The 18,064-nt window shown below is 36.7% G+C and overlaps 1 protein-coding gene across 11 annotated transcripts in view; it reads right to left on the bottom strand.

Annotated features, from left to right (window-relative positions):
- Mast4 (microtubule associated serine/threonine kinase family member 4) overlaps positions 1–18,064 on the bottom strand; it is a 565,691-nt gene that overhangs the window by 213,065 nt on the left and 334,562 nt on the right. The gene's annotated exons all lie outside the window — the stretch shown is intronic.

Raw genomic sequence — 18,064 nt, 5'->3', positions numbered from 1 at the left:
AAGTTATTAAGAAAAGAGATTATTTTCTTGCTGTATTTGAAGTTGGCAGGTTACATATCTTCAGTTGTCTTGTGACCACCAGAATAGTACCTATATTCTACCTGAAAGGGCAGAGCCAACACAGACAAGAGCAGAAATTAGCTGTTAATTAAATTGTTCTAGTCATGTATCAAGGCATTCCACACTCACAGTTTCCAATTCGGTGTCCAACAAATCCCTTCTCATAGGCCAGTGTGGTTTGGCTATCCTGTCACTTGTAACACCAAGATTATCAGAAGGCTTTGTGAGTTGTATAAATGTTCAACTTAACACCTTAACACCTTTTTTATTCCCAGAAGAAAATAAAATGGCTCAACAAATCCAAAGAATCTTAAGACCTAATTTTACAAAATTTAAACAGAAGCAGCATTATTTCAAATAACTCCAAACTGGAAATTACCCAAATGCCTATTGACATAAAATGGCTAAGTGCACTGTGGCACAGCCACAAAATGGCATACTGCATACCAATGAGAATGAATGAACCATAGCCACATTCATTGTAAGATGAATTTTACAATCACATTGAACAGAAGAAAGTGTAACTACCCTTGGGAAAGTAAAACACTGCAGTCACTTTGGAAAAGGGCATGGCAATTTTTAAAAAACTTAAGAATGACCTTAGGATCTAGCCATCCCACTTCAGGGATTATTCCCTCTCCCCCAGATGAAAACAGGGACTCAAAACATGTATTTTGGGTCACACCACGTTCACAGCAGCCTTCCTCACAATGACCAAGAGTGGAAGCAAGACAGGTGTCCATCCATGGATGAACAGATGAATAAAATGTGGTGTCAGCTATATCATGGAAAATTTTTCAACCTTAAAAATGAAGGAAATTCTAATACATACCACCAACATGGATGACCCCCAAAGGCATTATGCTAAGTGAAATAAGCCTGTAACAAAATGAAAAAGTATTGTATGACTTCACTTATAGGAGTTGTCTAGAGCTGTTAAATTCATAGACATAGAAAGCAAATGAGGCTGGGGGAAGGAAAGGTAACTCAGTGTGTAATAATACAGAATTTTAGTTAGGGAAGATGAGAAAGTTCTAGAGATGGATAGGGATGGTTGTAAATTATACACTTAAAATTGGTAAAATGGAAACTTTATGCTATGTATATTTTACCATATTTTTTTTAATTTGGCTGCAGCCAGGTTCAGAGGGCACAGCTTTTGCTGTAATCAATCAATCCCCTGAACCGTGAGAAAAACAGCATACTACAGGGACATAGCCACATCAATGTTTATAGCAACACAATTCACAATAGCTAAACTGTGGAGCTTACCACAATTTTTTTTTTTTTTAAGGGGAAAAGAAAGTGTACCTATGCTGTGGCTCTACCCAAACTGTGCTATTACACATCAGGACTGTGGTTGAGGTAGTGAAGAGTGGAGTACAGTGGGGAAAGGAGTGACAGGAAGCACTAAGAGGGCTCTGGCATACAAATTTCATCTTGTCTTCTTGACCTAAGTACTGGTTACATGCATGTGTTCAGTCTGTAAAAATCCTCCAAGCCTGTGAATTTGAGAGTTCCTTATAGTCTCAAACTGCATCTCTCATAAAAGAGACCATTTTAGATGTTTTTACAGCTTTCAAACTCTCCTTAAATACACGCACTCTTTAAAAAGTTATTTAAACTCAGTCTCATTCTATGAATCACGTGAGGCAATACATAAGAATATATGTGTGCACACACAGCACTCAAATAACTACTTGTTAGATAAATAAAGCAAAGTAGAAAAAACTGAGTGAAATCAGTACCAAGAAAATTAGAAAAAAAAGAAAAATTTGTGGAAAAATACAGAACTTACATACACTGAAAGCACAGAATGTTAAAGGAAAAAGATTGACTTCATGAGTTGTGATGAAAATAATCAATCAATTGCCCGACATCATACAATTAGTACGTGATTGAGCTAGGATTTCAAATCAGGTTTTCTGACTCCAACTACTACATTCTTTCCACTACAGCCTGCTATACTTTTCCAGATCACAGAATGGACAATGAGTTGTTTGATAAACTATAGCATTTTTCTTGTTAATGCACAAAAATTATTTTAATACATTACATAAAGTCAGATATATATCAGATACATAAACCAGAAGGTAAGCGAGAGGCACCTGTTGAAGAACTCTGAATGACATCATTTGCCACAGACAAAAATATTAAAGCAAATGACATTGGACTTCTGAAAAGGCTTCACAAATTACAAAGAACCCTCTAGCAATTATAGCTGATAAAAGGGCTCTCCTAAATTCCATACTTGACAACACCATGGTTAACTCCTGTTCTGAGAAATTAGCAGGGGTATGGAGTGTGTTTTCCATTTTTGTCATGCTTCATTACACGTGGGCTGATCTGTTATAAGCCACACTATCTTCCTTCAAGAGGTCTACCCCATATATGCAGAGCATTCCTCATTAGAGAAAGGGTCTTGGTAACAGGCTATTACAATGATATCTAATTTCTAAATTTTTAAATTTTCAAGCTGTGAATTACATAAATAAGACACTTTTCATACCTGACATCCTGTGATAATTTTATCAATAATAAATACAAAACTTCTCCACCTCCAGGTCTCCAGTTGACCGCTAAAGGCAGAGGGGTGTTTGCTCCACCCTTGTTCTCCATGCATGCACGACTGTACCCTTCAGAGTCAACTCACATTCTGAATGCTTCACTAAAGAGACATCTATGAAGTGGATTAGTGATGAGAAAAAAGGCTATGCCACAGTTAAACTCTTAGGGAAATGCTATCTGTAACATTTGTGGACACTGGATTTTGAAATCTGGAGAAGGCAATGTGAATTGCAGGGACACAAATGTTTACATGGTCACCAAAGAACTATTTTTCTTTTAAAAATTATCTTTCCAAAATTTCATTCCCTGTCATCTCTTGATATATTTACAAATCAAGCACAATTGTTTTATCATAAAATGCTATGGTGACCTGACAACCCATAATAAATGACCTGTCCATATATAAATTCTTTTTCATTTGAAGTCACAGTAATAAAGTGCCAGACTTATATTACTGGGTGCCATCTTTGCCATGAGACAAGCAGATCAATGAAAAAAAACAAATATCATTTCTTTATATTGCACGTTGGGTAACCATGATTTCTTTGGCAAATATTTATTCAGCACCTGCTATGTGCCAAATATGGGAAATAAACAAGATTAGTATTTCCCAGTTTTCACATAAAATATTGTATTGGTTTAAAAAAAAGAATTTTATCTAAAAGAATCTATAGGTTATATTCTTGCGGAAGAAAGAAAGGGAGGAAGAGAAGGAAAGAGAATTAATGAACAAGTTGGCCCAAACTAATTTGCCTTAACAACAATATTTATATTGACAATCATCATGATATCTCAAGTTCCATTGACCAAAAAAAGAGATGAAAGGGAAGAAAGACTATCCTTATGTTAACTCTGTGATCACTGTATCTGCTTGGACTTCAGATATTTTATAAGAACAACAGGGAAAACGATGCCTTACCCTGTCTATTTCCATTAACTAAACGGTGGAGAGAAAATGACATACACCTAAAAAAGAAAATCAACAAGAGAATGAAGTCCAAAATACAAAGACCATTTTTTGATGAATGGAAAATACTTCCATTATTCCCATTTCTTCCAGAAGAAATAGCTAAATCAAATTATAATCTTTCAGTGTGAAAATAACCTCTTTCCAGAAATACTAGGAGATGTTGGAGTAAGCATCTTGTAATATCTCCAACAATGAACTTTGCAAATGTCAAGTGATCACTGAGGTCGACATGGAGATGGGCCATCAGAAAACAGAAAATGCATTTCATAGAAATATACTAAAAAAATTTCAAAATATTAATTTCTCCTGTGCAGATATGGAAGTAAATTTTATAGTATTTGAGATGATCAGTGTTATCTTCTAAGTCATCTCTAGTTGTAGCTTTGAATTTTTTTCTTTCAGCCAAAATTCATGTAGGAGAATGTTACTTGCAAAACTTTTGAAAACATTTTTAACATTATTAATTTCTAGAATTAGTCTTGAAATGATACCTACCATTGAGCACTTAGGCCACAATTTCAGATACTTCAATCCATTGGCATTGTTATTCCCATTTTACAAATGAGAAAAGGGATACAAGAGTAGTAATTAACTTGGCCAGGGTCACCTGCTTGAAAGAGGATTTCTTTTTACAGGACTGGTTTGAACCCAGGGCCTCTTACATGCTAGACAAGTGCTCTACCACTGAACTACATTCCCAACTACATTCTACATTTTTTTGAGTGTGTCAGGGGATAACCAGGGATTAAACCCAGTGGCACTTAAGCAATGAGCCACGTTCCCAGTCCTTTTTATTCTTTATTTTATGACAGGGCCTTGCCAAGTATCAATTTGATGAACCTTCCTTAAGTAGTAAAAATAAGGTGGAAGATATAGTCTATATTTATATCATATGAAATTCAGTATAGATCCATTCAAATCCATTAGCTTTACTTAATCCTGATAACACAATGTTAAAATACCTGCTCTCCCCCAACCAAAAACACAAAACCAAAAGAACCCAAGTGCTACTTAGGACACTGAATGCTTATGTTCTTTGGGTTAAGTGAAAGCACTTAGGTTTCTAAACTAAACTGTAGTTGTGGAGGTGTGACTCCACACCTCATTCACCATCTATCACTCTCTGTCACAAAGAACTGACTCAGTGCTTGCCGTTCTGAACTCAGATTTTACTCTTCTATTTCCTAAATAGTCATCTTCCTTCTCTAGTGATGCATCTCTTTCCAGTTCCAACATTTCCAACTTCAATCATTTTACCATGAGATTTATTGCTTAGTCTCAATATTCTTCCCTTTAATGTGGATTATGATTTATAAACACTTTAGACATTGTGACAAGCTATTTGTTCATTTTTTTGGTAACACCTAAAAACCATCTAAAGCATATTGATTGGTCAGGACTGTTAGATTTAAATATATACATAAGGGATCCATGATTTTAACTAACTGAAAGACTGTGATGAAATCAAACTCCTTGGATTTTATCTCAGAAAAAAAATACCTGTCTGCTACCTCATCACAATGAAGTATTTACCTCAACTTAAATATGGCTTGCTCAAATATTGCTTGCCCTGATATAAATCAGAATACTGCATTGCCCTATACTACAATATTTCACATCTTTTATCTGTAGCATGTATCACAATTAGGATAAGTTTAAAGTAATATATGATAATAAAACTTCCATAAGGGGAGTTTATTTCATGCCTATATTGATCACCATTTTATCCTAAGTGCATGATATCGAACTCACATGTAGGAGGCACTCAATGAATTAAACAGTTCATTGTTAGAGACTGCTACAAGCATGGTCACAAAGGGTAAAGGCTGAATGAAATTCAACTGGGGGTTTAGTAAAGGAAGGCCTAGTTACCATTCCTGACAAGAGATCAGAAATCAGAATTAGTCTGGGCGGCCTTGAGAAGTGCAGCTTGCCATGCTTCCTTTGTCTGTCCACTGCTGGCATTCCAAAGCCCACTGGCATCCTTTGTGGCACCAATAAGAGTTATGCAGCTTGGGAAGTACCCCAGAGGAAAGCTGTGGGCTTCCTTGAGAGAGGGGAACTGAAATGCTTTGTTCCCCCTGCCTGGGCTGAGGAGCATGGGGGACAACACAAGGCTTTGAGTATCAGGAGGTGAGAATGAAGAAGTACAAAACCACACATTCGGATACCTCTATAACCAAACAGCAGAGAACTACTCAAAAACCATCTCTGGTGACATTATACAAAGTTTATATGTGAATGGCAGTAATGCTACATCCCTTCCCAGGTAATGTAAAACTTGGAATCACATTGTACATCTATCTTACATTGTTCCAACAGAACTCAGTCTTTGGTTCTGTAGCAGGGAATCTAACTAGGAATATGGCATGGGTTTTCATCTTTTCCTTTTCTTCCCCATCTGCTCAGCCAACTTGGGATCTCAGACCTTGAGCATGTTTGAAGTCCAAGGCTCCTTCATTACCCACCACCTTCTCCACTAACATGGTACCCGTAATGAAATGGAACCTGTGACATTTGTCATACATAAGAGGATGGCCTTCTTTATATAAGAATGTTGTAATGTAGATACTTCATTTTGCTTTACATTTTGCTAGGGAAATTTTTTTAAAAAAAGAAGTCTCCAAGCCACGAGAAATAGTGAATGAGTATTGAATAAGTATCAATGTATCTTTGTCAGTTTTACTCCCATGCAGTCTCCTCACATCACAAGCTACTGGGTCTAGAAGAGGGGAATTCCTAAGACTCAATATTAAAAGTTCATCTGGGTCACAATTCAATAATGTTCATAGGTGAAGTGATTAGATTATGAGAGTTTTAGAGCCTATTCAGTGGATTAATCCACTGCTATGGATTAACTAAGTGTTTACTACTGGGAGGTAGGGTATGGCTGAAGGAGGTAGGTCACTGGGGGTGTGACTTGGGGGTTTATATTCTGGCCATGGTAAGCAGAGCAGTCTCTCTGCTTATTGGTTGTCATGTCCTGAGCTGCTTCCCTTCACTCTGCCCTTTCACCATGATGTTCTGCCTCCCTTCAGCCCACAACTATGGGGCTGACTGACGTAACTGAACCTCTGAAACCATGAACAAAAATAAAGTTTTCCTCCTCTACGTTGTTCTTGTCAGGTCCTTTGGTCACAGTGATGCAAAGCTGACTAAAACAGCCATGACAGCAGTTCTAGAAAGAAGAGGCAGTAGGGAAAAGTAGTGTTCAGTAGCAAATTGAATGGGAGGCTAACTTCCTGTGTCTAGATGACAAAATAGAACACTCAAAATGCTTGAGCCTTCCAGGTAATCAGTGGATGCTGTTAACCCATTACATTTTGACTTTCATCAAAACAGACTTGAAATCTGACATGCTTTTTTTGTAAGGGCAGGCAAGAGAAGTGCTGACATTTCTTTGTGGGGAGATAGATAGGGTACAGGAAGCAAAAATAAAAGCTATGTTCCTTTATTTCAGTGTTCCTCTGACAGGTCAGAATCAGGCAGCAACTCAGGTCTGGTCTGAACCCTACAGGGACCATAAAAGTCATCCAGAAAAAAAAATATATGCATTTTCCAGGGTCCTACTTCTTCTAGGGCAGAAACAACAATAAAGAATCCAGAGGTGAAAAGAATTAGTACATCATAAAAAATGGGTAAGAAAAATAAAATACTCTCACACTGACTGTCCCTAAGAGAATTTACTCACATAGTTAAATTTATGCAGCAAGTTACCAGGAGCCTCATAAATACTGGACCATAATCAAGCTGTAATCGTTCATTTTATTTACATTTCATTAGGGGGCACTAAGGTAATGATCTTTGAAAGATTTCACTGCAGCCAATGAAAACAGAAGTGGACCTCCTAAAGGGGGTGGGCATAAAAAGAGAATGTCGTTTGTCCCAAAGGTACAGAATTATTAAAAACAATCTGTTTTAAAAGTTACTATGTGCTTTTTAATGCATTCTCAACTCATAATTGCATTTTAAATTATTTTAACTTCGCACATTACATGTGAGGTAAGACCTGGATTTGTCTGCCCACAGAATTTAGACTGAACTTTTAGCATTACGTGGAAAACAAACTTCCATAAGACAGAGGTTGCAATAGACATTTACAGTACTTCTAGAACATTCTCCATATATATTAGGACTTGTCATTTACTGCTGGCAAAATCCATGATAACCTTTCAGGTCCCACCATAGCAATTTAAATAGCTATACAAAAGGGCAGAGCAGCAATATCCTGAATAAAACATCCAGTGCCTGCATCGCTCCTTTGAAGGCTGTCAGCCATACATTTTGAATAACCTGAAATGAAGATCAAAAGGGAAGAGAATTCATTTATTTATTTATTTTACCTGAGGCAGTGAATGAGAAGAAAGTAAAATTCGGAATTTAAAAAAAAAAGTCTAAATTTACGCAAACATCAATTCCTTATTCCTAAGATTCATAAAGAAGTTTAATCACTTTGTCGAAGTCACAAAGTAGGACACTGAGGTATAAAATTGAGGTCAAATCAACAAAAAATAGGTAAAGATAAATAAAACCAGATATCTCCTTCTCTCACTGTTTCCCCTTTAAGTCACCTTCCCAGTGACCTTCAGCAAACACACTCCCTCCTGAATTCCAGTCAGGGACACCATGAGGATTCTCTTCAATCATTTCAGTTTGAGAGCGGCTCCTCCTCCAGTGCGGACTCCCATGGAGTTGCTCCTGTTTCTCCCTCTTTTCTGAGACACATTTTAAAGACAGGGAGAACGTGAGGGAACTCAAGATGGGAAGCAGAGAAAAAGAGAGGCTGTTTCGATTTTGAGACAATTCTACCTAACATGAGGATGCTGGTATAACATAAGCCATCTCTTCATACATATTGAAAAAAAAAAACATAAAGAGAATAAACTGAAGGATAAAATGGCTGGTACAATAATTTAACATAGAATGTACTGTGCAAGTGTAAGAGGCACCATGCAAACACTTTCTATCACTAGGTAATTAATTGATCCTCTATAAAAGATAACTCAGCTAATAAGATTTTCTGTACAGGGTATAATATAATTGCCTAATTAATAGACTAAATATGGTCCCAGTGCTGCAACTTTTTCCTATCAAAATAGGAGAAGAAGCTGCTAGAGCCTCCATGAAGGACCAGCAGACACAAAGACAGCTGGGCTGGGGGGGGGGGGGGCGCAGCAGCACCTGCTCCTGTCCCTCCCCCAATGGCCTCAGTATCAGTGATTGTTATCTCCAAGGAGTTGACCCATGTGAGGCAGCCACACAGCTTTCATGACCTCTGTGGGTCTCAGGGATTAGGACCCAAAAGGTTCAAGATTCCTCTAAGATAACTTCCTGGGAGTATGTGTTAGTGGGATTTTGTGGAACACACTGGGAATTCACCCACCGTTTATAGTATAGCTTCCCTGGGGAAATGTTTCCATGGGTTTTAAACAACCAATTTCAATAGGAACTACTTTAAAAGGTCTCATTTGAAACCTGTGATTATTCATGGGGGGAGGTGGCTAAAATTAAGTTTATTGCTCAATTAGAGATTTTGCCTCCATGGTTTCATTGTTTGTTTTTTTGGGGGGGTTCTTTTTCTTTAGTGAGGGGGAGGTGAGGGCAGTCAGTGAGACCTTAAACCCCTTACTTAGTTCCACAAGTCCAAGTTTTACTTGTTTGTAAAATGGAGGTCACAACATCGTGCCCAGAAATGTAATTAAGAGATACTCATTTATTTTATATTGAAAGCCCAAAAGTGGAAGACAGAATTCTATAAAAAGCCCCATGGGTATCATCCCCAGAATCTGTGAAAATAAATCTATGATGAGGTTACCAATCAATCAATTTTGACTTCATCAAAAGGAAGTTTACTGTATGCACATAGTATCAGTGGCCTAGGAGGCAGGAGGATAGCAAGTTCAAAGCCATCCTCAGCAACTTAGCAAGGTCCTAAGCAACACAGCAAGATTCTGTATCTGAATAAAATACAAAAAGGGCTAGGGATGTAGCTTAGTAAGTAAGAGCCCCCCGGGTTCAATCCCTGGTACCAAAAAAGGAAAAAAAAAAGAATTTATCCTGGATGGGTTGGACCTATTCAAGTAAGTTCTTTAAAAACAAGTGAAGCATCAGAAAACTGATTCTCCTGCTGGTCTCAAAGACAATGGAAGCTGCCATGAGTTCTACCCCTGCAAGAAACAGAATTCAGTCAGCAACCAGAAGGAGCTGAAGGAGGGTTCTACCGGGTGCTATTCAGACTTCTTAGCCACAGAACTGTGAGATAACAAATGGGTATTATTTAAAAACATTAAGTTTATGGTAATTTGTTACACAACAATAGAAAACTATTAATACGGGGTATGATTATAAAGATATGAGTTTTCATAACCTGAGAGAAGAGAAACATTAGAAGTAACACAGGATATACATATTAGAAAGAGCAGAGGAGGAGGGAAGAAAGAGAGGGACAGTGATGCCACTCTGGTAGATGCTTTATAAATAATATTATGTCCTGCAAAGAAAGTTTTATTTGGACAAAATATTTTTGTGTCTCCAATTACTATAATATAGAACTTAAATCTACCAAATTATCAATTTAACCAAAGTTTTAACTTCAGTATTATGATAGAAACCTTTTAAAGAGCAAAAGGACATCACAGAAAGGTGGCCTTGAATTTTATTTTAAAAGCATTGAGAACGATATCCAAAAGGTAGGGGTTTGTGACTGAAGGAACTATACAAACTCATTTGTTTATCGCATAGACTATTTCAGGACCAATCTTCTGCACTGGCAGGAAAATACACAGATTGTTGTAGAAACACATACAAAATATTCCATGTAGCACTGTGGAAAGAAATTAGCCATACCAAAGGCATTCGGAAGAAAATACAAATTGTGGACAAATTTTTAAAACTAGCAAAATCAGAAAATAATCCCAGAATTTAAAAAAAAAATAGGAATCATAAAAAATAGAATGAAAAGTGGAGTTACCTATACTTTAAAATTCTTGATCTCTATGTAAGACACATTAACCATATAAGAGTTTCCTTCAGAACTAACATTGACTTACCAGAAAAGATCAGTAACTACAAAGCACACATTTGTTACTTTAAAGTCATTTTGTAATTTCTGTCATTTAAAGTGCTCTAACTTTAATTCTTAAAATTAAAAAAAAAAATAGCAGCCTCAAACATTACAGGATTCTACTACAGGGAAAAATCAAACCTTTTTTGGCCCTAAGTACACAGTTCTCAGCATTGCAATTGATAAATCCAGTGTTCCAGGAGATAGAATAGAATATTCAAATACTAAAAATTTTAAGTCCTGTAGAAATTTTTGCTTAAAGACAAAACTTGAGGAAATACATTCACCATGCAAGTCCACTAAAATACAAGCCTTTGGACTGTGCTACTATGATAATTTTATATAAATACATTTCAACTGTCATGCTACAGATTACCGATAATGACAACAAGAGGTGTTTAGGCACTTAAAACTTCCCTAAAGTCACTCTTTATTTTTAAAAGGCAGTGCTACTTTTATAAAATAAGGAAGAATATTTTAATATTCCTTAATTTTGGAGTCAGACCCCTGGGTCTTTACATTTGATGGCTATTTAATTCAACATTCTAGACCTCCACCTAGATATGAACAGGCATGCTTTCCTGAGTGCTGAGGGCAGCTTGTACTCTTGATGTGCATTACCACATCTAGTTCTGAGAGGGCCATGTGATCATCAGTCAAAATTCATTACTGATGAAACTAAGACCCTGGAAGGTTATTTACAATGTCCAAGATTAAATTGGGGGGTAAGTGGTAGAACTGGGATGGTTAGAACTGTGGTCTGAATGTTTGTGTCCTAAGGTTAAAATCCTAACCCCAGATGTGTATTTGGAAGTGGAAGGAGATTTGATCATAAGGTAGTACCCTTACATAAGAAATTAGTGCCCTTATAAGTGAGGCCACAAAGAGTGGTCTTGCTCCCATCTACAACCACCTGAGGATACAGTTTCTGGTGTTCATAAGCTACCCAGCTATTACCCAAAGCCCCTGTGTTAGTGCAGGAATGTTCAGAGGTGAAATGATTGGACAGTGAGAGCTGTAACCTAATAGTTCATTCTAATTTGAATAGACTGAGTGACAACTATAGGCACGTATGTCATGGCTGGAGGAGGTAGGTCATTAGGAGAATGACCTTGAAGGGGTTCCTCTTGCTTGTGGTTCCTTCCCTTCTCTCTCTGCTTCCTGGCCAGCCATGAATGGAACCGCACTTCTCCCCCATACCCACAATGATGTTCTACCTCACCTTGGTCCCGCAGCAATGGACTCAATCAACCAAGTACTTCATCACTGAAATGGTCCAGAATAAGTTATCCCTCTGCTAAGTTGTTCTTGTAAGTTATTTTGGTCACAGAAACATAAAGCTGACATGCCAGCTTATGTATTTTGTTATAGCAGCTAGAACACATTAAGATAGTCAACCCTCAAAGCTAAAATAAACTTTCCTTATGTTATTATATCCCTCATGATATAATTGCCTTTAATAATAAGTAGGGGCCAGATATCTAGCAAGATCATTTTACCATAATAGGGAGAAGTCAATAGATATTTTCATACATACGTATGTCCATAATCAAACAACTTTATATCTGCAAGGATACAACACTCTCACTCTCACAGACATGCTTTCATACTACTTCAAACTATGAAAGTCATTAGCTACTTCATTATACCTAAATAATTGTTTAATTTGCAAACCAGACAATGGTTTTCTTAATTAATTTCTAAGCATAATGTAAGTCGACCTAATTAATCAAAGACCAAGAAGGAAGTCATGTAGACACTAACTGTGAATCTCCTATAGTTTTTGTCAAAAAAAAATTATTAAGGGTAAATACAACAGGCATATACACAAGTATGTATGTACAACAGTCTGAAGTATAGAACATAATGACTATGTTCTTTTTTTTGGTGGCGGGGCGGGGGGCAGTTTAGCAGGGACTGAACCCAGGAGTGCTTAACCACTGAGCGACTCCTCAGCTCTTTTTATTTTGAGACAGAGTGTTGCTAAAATGCTAAGGACCTCACTAAGTTGCTGAGGCTGGCTTTGAACTTGTGATCCTCCTGCCTCAGCCTCTCGAGTGCTGGGATTACAGGCATTCACCAACATGCTCAGCATGACTATATTCTTATGAATATAGTTAGGAATATGTTATGAAAACTAATCTTTTATTAAATAGCCTTTTGAGTATAGTTCTCAGTATAATCTGTATCAAAGAGATCCAGTCATTTTGCTATTAAATATAACAGTATATTAATCACAAATGTTTTATAAACAGACCTATAAAATATATTGGTAATGATACTGATAATTTGGGTGAAATGTGTGTTATTGTCTCATAGACAAAAATTTTACAACTTGTTAAAAATATAATGATCTCAAGAGATATGATGGCAAATGCATGAATATAAAATTCTCAGAAAATATCATCTAAATAGCAAAATAAAATGAAAAGATCACAAAATGTTAGCAGCATGTAAAACCAAATGATATTAACAATGAAGTATCACTTTACACAGTAAATTGGCAAATCAAAAACATCACTAAAATATTTATTATTGGCAAGGATATGGAAAATGGTGCTATTTCTTAAAAAGTTTGCTAGTGGAATATATTTTCATCATTTCTTCTCTCTGGTTCACTTTGGTTATTTTCTATTAACCTATCTTCCAGCTGACTGATCCTGTCTTCTGCATCTAATCAACTGTTAAACCTACCCAAGTAGTTAATCTCAGATATTATACTTTACAGTTCAGAAATTATTGATTTATTTCTCTTTTCACATATTCCAATTTTCTGGAGAGATTTTCCAATTTTTCATGTATTTTTATTTTACCTGTTAATTGTGTTATCTTTAAGCCTGCATATTCTAACTCCAATTTTGAGGAAAATATAAATTATCTGTCTTTTCTTTCACCTTTTGGTCATATGGCCCTGTCTCTTTGCCTATCTAAAACTTCTGATTCATACAAGAGATAGCTATAAAAAATGGAAGAGGCTAAGTCACTGTTTCTTAACCTTACTCTCTTCCCACTTCATCATCATCCTGCTAAGGAGCTTTGTTAGACTTTTCCCCCAACCTATGAGATGTATCATATATCTGTTTATACAGAGCAAGCATTTGAAGAATCACCAATCACTGTAATATTTAATATTTGATAATCCCATAAGAACCAATCATTACCTCCTGGGGAGTAATGTTGCCCCTATGAAGAATGCATGCTTTAAAATGTATTGTCTTCTATAAGAGAAATTTACTCTTCTTCCAGGAAAATAAAAAAAAAAAAAAAATCAACCACCTTAATGCAATCATGGCCTGAACTGAGTCAAGTTAGTTACAATTTCACTACAATTGAGCGTTACTCAGACTTGTCCCAGTCCCAGGCTATAGGCCCTTCCAGACTTTCATTGGACAGCTCAACTACTTTCAAAACTCATGATTAGAACATGGCCCTTAGCATTCTCACTGCAGAACCAACTAGAACAGTGTTCTTTGGAATAAAAGAAATAGGTCCATTAAATTCAGGCAATTTATTCATATCTTGAAGCCATATCCTTTTACTGAATAGCAAGCAACTTTCAATTAAATATGAACAAGGCACTCTGTGACAAAATTACTATATAACTTTAGAAAAGGTCCTTTAAAGCATTTCTTACACTAGAGCGTGTGTTTTACACTAACAGTCTACACTTAATGAAGCACAAGAAGCACCATAGGAACCAATCACCTACCATCATCATATTGAAAAGTGATTAGAGGATGGCATTCAAAAAAGTTCCACAAGAAGTAAACATATTGGAAAAGAAGAATAAAAGTTATTATTTAACTTTATATCTAGAAAACCAGAGTCTAATTAATAAGTTAATTAGCCTGAACTAACCCCATATAAACCTATATACTTCAACACATTTGCTCCCAATGACAAAAAGAAAATATGGCATAAAAAGTCCTACACCATGAGAAATGTGTACGACCTGTAAGAAATAAAACTCAAATGCTCTAGAAAGAAAAGCTAATAGCAGTGTCATTAAATATTAAAAAAAAAATGTTCCTAGAAGGAGAAACTAGATGCCATGGGATGACACCTCTCCTCATACTAGTAAGTGCTCTACCTCTGAGGTACATCCCCAGTCCTATGCTTTTAATATGCCACTCAGGGAAATGTGGCATGGTGGGATAACCTCAGCAAAATTTTAATATTTTTCTGGGGAACAAATGAATAGTTGAATAAACTGAAAAATAGATGAATTTGAAGAGAAAACAAAATAGGAAAACATATGTCTATTATTGTGAAAAACAATATGGTACCGGCTAAAGAAAATACAGATCAGAGGACAGGAAATACGTTAAATATAATGAGATATGGCAAATCATGGGAAGAGGAAGATTATTTACTAATGGGAGAAGGGAGCAACTGAGTGGCAAAACAGGAAGAAAATTTTACTCTATCATGCACCAACATAAATTACAAATCCATTAGACCACAGACATTTATTTTGTGCCTATTAGGGGCCAGACCCTGAGAAGTACTAGAGATTCAAAGATAATGAGATAGCCTAGATGTATAATAAATCAAGTTGTACATGGGAAAGTACACCAAGGCACCCGGTTCCCTTCTAGTGTGTGTGTGTGTGTGGGGGGGTATTTTCTTCCTAATGTAAATGAGAAGCATTTATGAAATTTAGAAGGGACCATTTATATCCTGATCACTCTTCTTCTCCAGTGCCTTCACACCAAAATCTATAGTGATAAGAACTCAAATATTTATTACACAATAAATTATATGAGTGTTTTTAAATCACACGACTACTGTATTTCTATCTGCATGTGCTTCCCATAGAAGAGGCTGTGTCTTTTCCTTTCACAACCAGCAAGGGAAAGTTTACTACGACCTGTCATTTGCAGAATGATTAGAAGCAAAGAGATGGGGCAAATTCATCAAAGAAGAGCTTTGCTGAGAAGAGGACAGGGCATCCAGGTAGAAGGAACTGAGTAATTAAGTGCTTCTCCTGAGTAGCAAAGATGACAACACTAAAGATCAAGAGCATAAAACCAAGGACTCAAAGGCCTCAGTTTTATGACTTTATCAAAAGCAAGGATTGGCAGCATAGGAGTTCAGAGCTGAAGCTTACCTACAAAAAAAGACATTACTGGTTAAAGAAATAAAACAGACTTTTTCATTGCCTCACAATTCAAAATCTTCTTTTTTAAATTTAACATACCTACATGATGCTCAACATACACCAGGAACTGTTGAAGGTGCATTTACCAATGTTATTTTACTTAATCTTTATAACAACCCATGATTAAAGTGTCATCATGACTATATCCATGGTAAAGATGAGGAAACTGAGGACCAGAGATGTTAAGTAACTTGTCCATGATCATTTTGTACCAAGTGGCAAAGCCAGGGTTTAAATTCAGTTATACATGTGCTCCCATTGATACCGTTCATCCAAAATACATTCCCTCTCCACCTTAACACTTTCTACTTAGAAAACTAGAATATAGACAAGACAATAAGAGAATAGTCAAAGTAGTGGTAAAGACAGGAGATGGAATCCTTTTTCTATTGATTACTAGCTGTAAGAGGATTGGCAAGTCAAATAACCTTTGTGTGCCTTGGCTTTCATATCCATTAAATATAGAAAATGTAAATTAACCTCATAATTAAAGACAAATAAGTCCAGGGAGAAGTGCCTGATAACTGAGGAGTACAAAGGTAGACTATTGAGAGCAGCCTGAACATTGAGCTGGCAAAATTTGTCTTGAGATCTGTTATGGTTGAGATGTGAGGTGTCTCCAAAAGCTCATGTGTGAGACAGTTCAAGAAGGTTAGAGGTGACATGATTGGGTTATGAGAGCCTTAACCTAATCAGTGCTTTAATGCCCTAATAGGGATTAGTGCTTGGTAACTGAAGGCAGGGAGGGTTGGCTAGAGAAGCTGGGTTCATGGGGATGAGCCCCTAGGGGGTTATATTTTGTCACTGGTGAAGGGAACTCTCTCTCTCTCTGCTTTCTGGTGCAATGTTCTGAGCTGCTTTCCTCTGTCACACCCTTCCACCATGATGATTTGCTTCACCTCAAGCACCAAGGAATGTAGTCCCAAGGACTGAGACCTCTGAAACTTTAAGCACCCAATAGAATTTGCTTCCTCTAAAATGGTTTTTTATCAGGTCTTTTGGTCCCAGTAGTGAAAAGGCTGACTAAAACAGCATCTGCCAGGACAGAGACGGAAGAAAGAACAGGACTAGAAATAGGGTTTAGAGAATTTAAAGAAGGTGAAGGATAACTAGGTTGGAAAGTGGGGGGAAGGTAGATTTGGTGAGTAGCAATGAAGTTGGACAATTACTATATTATTAGCTTCAATCAGTTCTTTGGAAGGTGTTTGATTCCCCTCATAAAAGAGCTAATAATAATAACACACCAAATTCTATGTTGAAAACATCACACCACATAAGGTCTCATGACTAACAAGACGTTGAGAAATAGGGATGATGCCCATCTCTTGCCTTTACCTGCCCTCTCTGTGTATAAAATGAATAGGAGGAGGAGTTACTTTGAATTCTTTCTTATAACACTGGCAGAACTATTAGAAGGCAGCAGACAGTAATGGGTGAGTAGCACATGTCAAGGACTATACAGAGCATTTTCTATGCACTGTTTCATCAATGCGCCTAATGATTTCCACCATTCTCATTTGACCAGAGACTTAAGTCAGACAGCTATTGAGTGGCAGAAGTGGGCTGGGAGTGGGCCTTACCTTTTGTACAAAAGGACACGATCTTAACCATGGTAGTTGCCTTTGGGGAAAAGCTTTCAAAAAGGAATGCAATTACCAAGCCAATAGCACCAGGTTTCACTGAACTGTAGAGTTCCACCCTCTTTGACTCATCAACCTTGGTTCTGCACATTCTCTCCCACCCAGCTTCCAGGATCCCTCCTTTGCTGCTAGGTTAGTTTACCCTATAGCAAATGAGACAGCTAAAAGCCTGTCTGGGTTTAGAATACGAAATAACCAAAGCCAACTCAAAACAAACAAACAAAAAGATTAGTCTCCGAAAGTTATTTCAGAAAAGAACAAGAAGATAAATAACAATTAAGCCCAGGTTGACTTATTTGAATTATAAACATTAAATAAGCCAACTTATACATCAAGTCACATTCAGTTAATGCTCTAAAATTAATTTACACCAATTTAATTTGCACCAATTTGCCCCAAGTGTATTCTATGTCCGATTTCCTTGGAGTCTGAAAAAGTTTTTTTTATTTTGTTTTGTTTTTTTTGTTTTTTTTAGGAGTATGTGAACATTTAGTACATCTTCTGAAATTTCTATTGCCATTTCATCAAAAGCCTTTTAGTTTCTGGCTGCCCCATAATCTCAGTGCAGAATTTCCATGTGTACTAATTAATGGTCAAGTTGG

Source organism: Marmota monax, unplaced genomic scaffold (assembly GCF_021218885.2).
Source record: "Marmota monax isolate L192 unplaced genomic scaffold, Marmota_monax_Labrador192_F-V1.1 WCK01_AAM20220418_F8-fsc00130, whole genome shotgun sequence".
Classification (NCBI taxonomy): domain Eukaryota; kingdom Metazoa; phylum Chordata; class Mammalia; order Rodentia; family Sciuridae; genus Marmota; species Marmota monax.
The sequence above is the reverse complement of the archived record's forward strand: the minus strand, read 5'-3'. Positions and strand labels throughout refer to the sequence as shown.